The following is an 8,697-nucleotide window of genomic DNA, read 5'->3' on the forward strand; positions in this document are numbered from 1 at the left end:
ATAGAGGCACGTTCAGGCATAAGAGCAGTAATAATGGAATGTGAGAAGGTGCAATAAAAAAACAAGTGGGATGAGCTCTCAGGGAAACAGTGGCAAAGGGAGCAAACCAAATACACTGCAATATTTCTGCAGTGAAGTTCCATAGCAGTTTTAAGACCTCCCACCAACGTTAACCAGGTATAAACCGAGAATCTCAACGAGTGTTTCTTATGCCAGATGAAACCTTCCCAATTACAAGCAGGAATTTTTTTGTAAAAATCAGAAATGAAATCTTTGAATTTGACATTGCCACCGGTAGGCCAAGTTAATCTTTCAGAATTGGTATCAAGTATGCTAACACTAAAAATAGCATTAGAAATTTCAGCAGGGAGGGGTAGGGGAAAATGCCAGAGCCCATCAGAAGTAATAAAATTACTCACAGAGTAATCAACATAATTAACATAAACCGGGCAAATATCCACCAAACGTCTGTTATTGCACAAATAGTCCCAGAGTAAGGAGAAAGGGGGGCAGTAGGGGTGACATTGAGAATCCATTTCTCCTTAGTAGCTTCAGCTGTACAACAAATAGATTTCCAGATTTTGGTTGCCTTAGAATGAGCCGGTTTCCAGGGAGAAGAATAAATCTTAAGAAACCAATCAGCAAGGGGGGAGAATCTATTATAAATTCTATGAATGAGGGAGCAATTAAATCCATGTTGGATGGCATAAATGCTAGGAAGACCAAGCATCCCCCCCCCCTTATCTTTAGGCTTACACACAGTATCCCAAGCTACAAGGTGCAATTTTTTTCCAATAGACAAATCACCAAAAAAACAGAAATTTAGAAGCAGCTCTCCTAAAAAATATAAAAACAGCTTTGGGTAAAATAGCTCCCCTAATCCAGTATGTTATAGAATTAAGCATAGTAAATTTCAAATATTGAAGCCTTCCCACAAATGATAACAGCTTAGCATTCCAACCAGAGAGTTTCCTAATAACATCATCCATCAGAGATGAGAAATTCAAAATTTTTAACCTCCTAAAGGATATAGGGACACCAAGATAGGTGACAATATCCTTAGTAGACAAGCAAAGAGAGCTGCAAATAACATCAGCATTAGGAAGATGCTTAGGCAGCAAGAGAGTGCTTTTATCCAGATTTATATATAGCCCCGTAGCCTTGGTGAAACAGTTAATAATTTGCATTAAATGTCTACAATTGGAGGAAGAAGCTTCACCAAATACAAGTAAGTCATCAGCATAGAGGAGATGACTAAGCCTAAAATTCTTGAAGTGGGCACCAACAAAAAGATTATCATCTAGAATCGAGGAAAATGCATCCATAGCAATACAAAAAGATAAGGACTTAGGGGACATTCCTCCCTTATCCCAGTCGATGACGGAAAGTACCCTTCAAGAGCTCCTTTAATCACAATAGAGAAATTGACATAAAAAATGTAACATTTAACCCAAGTAATAAACAAAGGTGGAAAGCCCTTTTAATGAAGCATCACTAAAATAAACTCCCTGGAGATAGTATCAAATGCTATACGGATGTCAAATTTGGCACAATAAATTTTTCTTCCCTTTAACAACAAAAGAGATAATCTCTTGGGCAAGAAAAATATTGTCTATGTAAATTATAGTTTTAATAAAACTAGACTAAGTATCTTTAACAATATAAGGCATGATGGACTTTAGCCTATCAGCAATAATTTTAGATATAACTTTATAAATCACATTGCATAAAGCTATGGGCCTAAAGTCAGCAAAAGAGGCTGCATGCTTAGTTTTGGGAATCAATGCAAGAGTCATAGCCTTAATACCCGCAGGTATTTTACCCAAAATAAAAAAGGATTTAACAGCCTTACAGACCAGGGGCCCAATGATGTGCCAACTCTTTTTGTAGAAATGAAAGTTAAATCCGTCAGGACCGGGAGTAGACGAAGCCTTTCCCTAAAAAACCGCTTTCCTAATTTCATCATCAGAGACAGAAATGGTGAGAGTGTCAGCAATAGAAGAATGGAGAGTATTACCGGCAGGGAAGAGCTCCATATTTAATTCCTCAATAGGAGGAGGGTTGTAAAGATCCTGAAAGTGATTAATAATTCCAGAGATAGCATCAGCTCTTAAAAGATTAGAGGAGGAGCCAAAGTTAACCACAACATTATTGTTTTCCCTCCTACAATGAATCTTAGCATAGACAAACTTAATATCATCCTCCCCCTGAGAGAGCCAAGAAGCCTTGGCTCTCTGAATAATCCAAGAGATGTGAAGGGAGGTAAATTTAGAAATTTTATTGTTGGTATCTTTCAGCTTGCTATTGAGAGCCACATTAAGAGGATCAGCAGAGATCTGCTCTAAGCAAAGAAGTTGATAACGATGAAGGGAATCCAGGTGATCTTGAATAGGCTTAGCATTAATCCAGGGCTCTAGCTTGAGCATTCTCTTGAGAACCCGAAGTTTAGAAAAGAGATCAGCCAGAGGATTACCAACTTGAGTAGCAGAGAAAACATCAAGCAGAATGTACCAGAAACTGTCAAGAGAAGTCCAAAAGTTTTTGAAGAGAAAACGGTGGTGGGAGGAGATATCATCAGAAGAGTGAAGAATAAGGGGGCAATGGTCAGAACAAGATGGAGCTTGCACCGAGTAATAAGTGTTAGGGAAAGAAGTGGACCACTTCTCATTGACCAAAACTCTGTCAAGTTTAATATGAATAGGGTTGTTGGGGCATTGATTAAACCAGGTGTAAGTATTTCCCACCGAATTTAATTCCTCAAGATTAGCATAAAAATAACAAAGTTTAATTCGCCTAAGTTGTTGTGGGATAAGGCATTACCACCCAATTTATCAGTGGCAAATCTATAGCAATTCAGATCACCCATAATAATCTAAGGAGTGGACATAGAAGCAGCACAACTTCTGATCAAATCCCAGAGAGGAATGCGGCCGTCTCTATCATTCTTAGCATAAATAACCGATAAAGTAAAAGGGGAATAGGCAGCACCATCCACAATACCCGAAATGAGCTGAGGAGTGATGATAGAGGGAATAAAATTAAGTTTGGAAGAATTCCACTTAATCCAAATCCGGCCAGGACTAGCCGAGTTAAAATTGTGGCAGGATTGCTTAGCAGGGAAAATAACATGAGAGTCAGAGAAGAAGGGGTTGAGAAGGGTAGAGGGGAGAATTCTGTTCTCCAAAATACACAACAAATTCAATTTGAAAGAAGAGATCAAATGCTTACAGTAAAAAACCTTGTCTGGACTGTTAAAGCCTCTAATGTTCCAGCAGGCTAAAGACGGCACAGACATGGTTAGCGTTTGATAGCAGGGGCCTTTTTGGCTTGCTTCCCCTTAACATTCTTACTTTGCTTACCCGATTGTGTATGAACTTTTTCCTTTTCTTTAACCCGAGCTAAGGTATCAGTATCTAAAGAAACACCATCAGCTGAATTGTCTTGGTCTTCCTCTAATAGATGGAGCATCAAATTTGTTGGGAGAATGAACTTTAGGGGATGAGGACTTGAAGGAAGGAAGGGAGGTGGAGGTTAAAGATGAAGTGACATCTTGAGGGGAATTTAGGTTTGGTATATTAGTGATTGGAGGATCCACCAGGGGTATGATGGTAGTAGGAGGATTATATGGAGGTGGAGGAATGCTGGAATTGGGGAGAGGGGGGAGCTGTGATACAGAAGCTTGCAGATTGGATTGGACCAAGGGAAGATCCACTTTAGCTGTAGAGGGTGGTTGGACATTGGAGTGGTGACCAAAGAGGGTGATATAAGAGGGGATAATGGGGGGGGGGGTAGAAGAAGAGTGTAGATTCCTACCTTGGGGGTCTTCTGCTCTTACTTCTTCCACAAAGAGAGGTAGAAGGGGGAGGAAGAGCAGTAGAAGGCGTAGCTTCCGGTTTTGAGGGATAGAAAGAAGATGAATGCACCATCGATTTGTAGTGCTCACAGAGAGTAGGCTTCCACTCATATTGTATCTTCAGACTGAAAACGTCCTCCTCAATAGAGTTCGGTATTTCTTCAGGGTAAGTAGCATTGGCATCAACTTGGATACATACACGGGCAAAAGTGAGACGGGTTCTCTGAGCAGTGAGAGCATCGACAGCTAACAGGATGCCTATTTTGCTGGCTATACGTGAAATACCTTCAGATTTCCAGCAAACCAGAGGCAAGTCATGTATCTTAACCCAGATAGGGATGGAGGAAAAGTTATCGCGCTTAGGACGGAATTTAGGCGACCATTTCTGGAGGAGGAAAGGTCTACCCAAGAAAAACCACACTCTCTTAGACCAGGCCATTTGAAAGTCTTCCGTAGTAGAGAAACGGAGAAGGAAAAAGCCATCGGAGAGGGATAGAAGTTGATTGACCCCTTCAAGGTCCAGGTTTTGTGAATGGCTCCTAAAAGAGCTTCATAGTAAGGGCGTCTACCGATTAAATAACCCACCAAGCAAAGTTCCTAGTTTTCCTCCCCTTTTACCAGACGATCCCCAGCAAAAGGAATAATTTCAGGCTCCAGGAGAAGAAAAGAGAGCGGAAGGTCCTTAGAAATAGGAACAAAATATTTCAATTTCAAACATAAAAAAAGTTATGGAAATCTGATTTCTTTATGTTTCAAAATATTTCAGTTCAAACATAAAGAATTCAGATTTCTAGAACTTTCTTATTGAGGTTAAACCTAATAAGGAAAGTACTACCCAAGCAATTAAGGTGATTGGGGACATAAATCTGAAAATTAATTTCAGATTTATGTTGATTGAGAATCTCTCCTAATTTAGAGGGGAATCATTTAAGAGAGGATTTAAATTCAAATCTTTGAATTTTAAACCTCCTCCTAAATTGGTGGGCTAAATTAGGAAATATTTTATGATGGAATTGAATTCAGATTTTGGGAGCTATGAGGGGAAAGGGGGCCGGTGATTGTGGTGGTGCCAAGGAGACGACGGGTGGGGAATTTGGGGAGGTGGAGCCAGCGGGTGTAGGGAGATGGGGAAGGGGAAAGCAATTGCTAGGAGAAATAAGAGAGAAAAAAATCTAGAGAGCTACAAACATCAAGTATTTCCTCCTCAAGAACTCACAAAGAGATCTTGGGAATCTCAGAAATCACAAAGAGATCCTTCTCCTCTCGTGAACTCACTAAGAGATCAAACAAGTAGAATAAACTTTCATTAACAATTCATCATTGCCCTCATACAAGAGCAAGAGCCTCTATATATAGGCCTTAAAAGAAAATGAAAACACAATTTTGCCCCTTGGGCTTACATAAGATAAGACCCTTAAATAAGAGTAAAAACAAAAATTGGATAATTAAAAATAAAAACTACAAATAAAATTTAAGATAGCGTAGGACGATCACGGCTGTCGATCTTCAGCTCCTCCTCGGATAGGCATGGACGGTTGGATGTCCGCATCATCTTGCCTCCTCGCTCCTCCTCGACCACCGCTAGAGTTTTGCCGGACCACCACCTGAGGCTCGGACTTCCGTCAGACCACCACTTAAGGCCCTGTGCTCCACCAGGCCACCACCTGAGGCCCGGACTTCTCCCGGACCACCACCTGACGCCTGGAGTTCAACCATACCACCACCCGACACATGAACTTCTATCGGACCACCACCTGAGGCCCGGAGTTCTTCCGGACCACCACAACCTAAGGCCTGGACTTCTGCTGGACCACCACCTGAGACCCGAACTTCTATCGAACCACTACCTGAGACCCGAACTTCCAACAGACCATCACCTGAGGATCGGACTTCTACCAGACCACCTGATGCCCGAACTTCTGTCGAACCACCACCTGAGGCCCAAACTTCTAAAGAACACCACCAGAGGCCCAGAGTTATTTCAGACCACCACCTGAGGCTCGGACTTCTATCGGACCACCACATGACTCCTAGAGTTCTACTAAAGTACTGCTCTACTACTATGGTCTTTCAGACCCCTGTCACATGCCGACTATGGTCCTTATAACCTTCGTTGCCTACTACGGTCTTTCCGACCTCTGTAGCCTACTAAGGTCTTTCTAACCTCTGTCATATCGACTATGGTCTTGCCGACCAAACAAACATGTCTATGCTGATTATTGTAACAACCACCATGTAATGCGCTCTATATGATGTACATTCGTGACATCAAATCAAGGCCTTCTCTCAAGGACGGGCCTCATTTGTAATCGACTGTAAATACTAGTGAATTCATTCAAACTGGGCCAAGTCCCGTGATTTTTACTTATAAATGATACACCTCTATCTAATTTATCCTCACCATTTACTTTAGTAACCATCAAATCTTTCAATAAAAAATCTTCAACACTCATGGGTGCTTAATACAAATATTTGTTCCTTTCAAGTTGCACATCTCCAAAAGTTCTTCAATGTATCGTCGCCTCCACCCCTCCTCGATTTGTAACGTATGTACAACGATTAACTTCCATCTCTTTAGGTTGTTCAATAAGATCTTGGCGCTCCCATAACTCAACCTTCTCTTTAGAATTGAAATTAAGAGGTTTACATTTGTCTGTTTTCTTATTCTCTAATTTTGATTTCTACATGTTCAAAAACTTTTAATAGAAAGTCAGTTGTGATTCATGGTAACAGATATTTTTTTTTTTTGTGTGCATTGCAAAGGTCCCCAAGCATTACTATGAAACAAATAAAATGATTGCGGAGCACTTGGAAAATCATGAACTTTATTTATTACTTATTAATAAATAAACTATGTAATTATTTTGTATGGATTAGTGTGTTATGCTATTACTATCTCTAAATGGATTATTGTGCTATAATGTTACTATTTCTAAATTGTATGCATTTAAGTGATTCTGGTATTTATGATGGTACAGTATAAATATCTCAAAGAGAAGGCACTTTTGATTATAGTCATTGATTTGCTTTGAATTCATATTGCACTCACATAAATTTTTTTCTCTCATAATTATATTTTCTTACAGTATCAATGCAAGTATTGTAAGCATCATATATGTGACAATTTTGGGATATATGACTGATGCATGCACATCATGTTACTAATAATTGTAAGTATATTATAACACAAATTACTAACTTACTAATATATATGTCACCTAACAAATAAAATGGGAAAGAATAAAGGAGGTGCTCCAACAAAATGGGAGATAGAAACTACATTTATCTACTATGACATCTGCATTCAGGAAATATAATTGGGAAGCAGACCAATTGTTCACTTTAGTAAGGAAGGGTGACAAAACTTAACCAAAAATTTTAATGAGCGTAAAGGTAGAACATATGATTGTACCCAACTAAAAAATAAATGGGATCAATTCAAGGAGTGGAAGCTTTGAAAAAATTTAATGTGCGGTGAAACTGGAATATGATTGAACCATTTGAAAAAAATAATTGATGCTTCGAATGAGTGGTGGCCGGTGGGCCAAAAATTTACATGTGTATATATATATATATATATATATATATATTAAGTTGCATGATTTCATAAAACATCATGCACTTACCAATCAACTTGTCTTTATATATTGTAGGTTTTTTCTGTAGTAAAAAAGTTTCAGTATAATAGAATTATGCATGAGCTTGAGGAAAAACTAAATATTATGTTTGATCGCGTTGTTGCTACTAGTGCTGACATATGGATTCCAAACTCTGGTATATTGCCTCTTGAACTTAGAGATGTAAAAGAAGTTGCATTTTCTGAAGAACAACACCAATATGATGGGATGAATACATTAACTACATACGAACAGCCTTGACGATCATATTATAGATGATTCACAAAGATCACAGAATACTCAACTAATAACACATAAAAGAAAAAAAATTAGAACAACTAAGCCCGGGGGAAAGCAATTGTTCTTCGAGCATATTGAGAAGCTTGTTAGTGTTCTTCAATCTATTAGTTCTACAATATAATCACCAAATGCTTCATGGAAATGTCTCACAATTGCATATACATTGAAAGAAATATCTCAAATATTCGAGATATTTGACGATCTAGAATTTTATGACTTTGTCGTTGAGTATATCAAGATAAGAATCATTGAGAGACTTTCATGGGACTCCCTAGTAATAGAAAAGTTTGTTTTATAAGAAGATGATATAACAAGAGTTTCACATCTTCATTGTAGATAAAAAATTGTTATTAAATTTATATTTTTTCAAATGTATTTACTATTTTTGGTAAACTGTTCAAATAATTGTATGTATTTATTTTTACTATATCTACAAGAAAAAGGGTATTAGCGACCATCAAAATTGGTCGCTAATACTCATAATTTGGTCGCTAAAGCTAATAGAGACCAAAAAATTTTGGGCCGCTGGTTTGTCGCAGTAGCCTCATCGCTGAGGGTTTTAGCATCCAAAATAATTTTTTGGTTGCTAAATTAGAGACCACTAATTAATGTTGGTCGCTAAAATTATACAATTTAGCAACCACTTTTTTGACGCTAATGATTATTCATTTAGATGCTACTTAGTTATTTTAATTATTAATTTTATTTATCAAATTTTTTAATAGCAACCAAAATAAAAATTTGTCTCAACAAGATCAACCAAGTAATTTAAATTCCCTTTTAATTTCATGAAATGTGATTATTTATGAGTATCAATTTTGGTCATATTTAATAAAATTTATTACTTATCCAATAATTATACCTTAGTTAAAACATTTAATATCAAACAAACACTCCTTTATATTATCGCATCTAATTACTTCTCAA

Source organism: Dendrobium catenatum, unplaced genomic scaffold (genome assembly GCF_001605985.2).
Source record: "Dendrobium catenatum unplaced genomic scaffold, ASM160598v2 fragScaff_scaffold_9, whole genome shotgun sequence".
Classification (NCBI taxonomy): Eukaryota; Viridiplantae; Streptophyta; class Magnoliopsida; order Asparagales; family Orchidaceae; genus Dendrobium; species Dendrobium catenatum.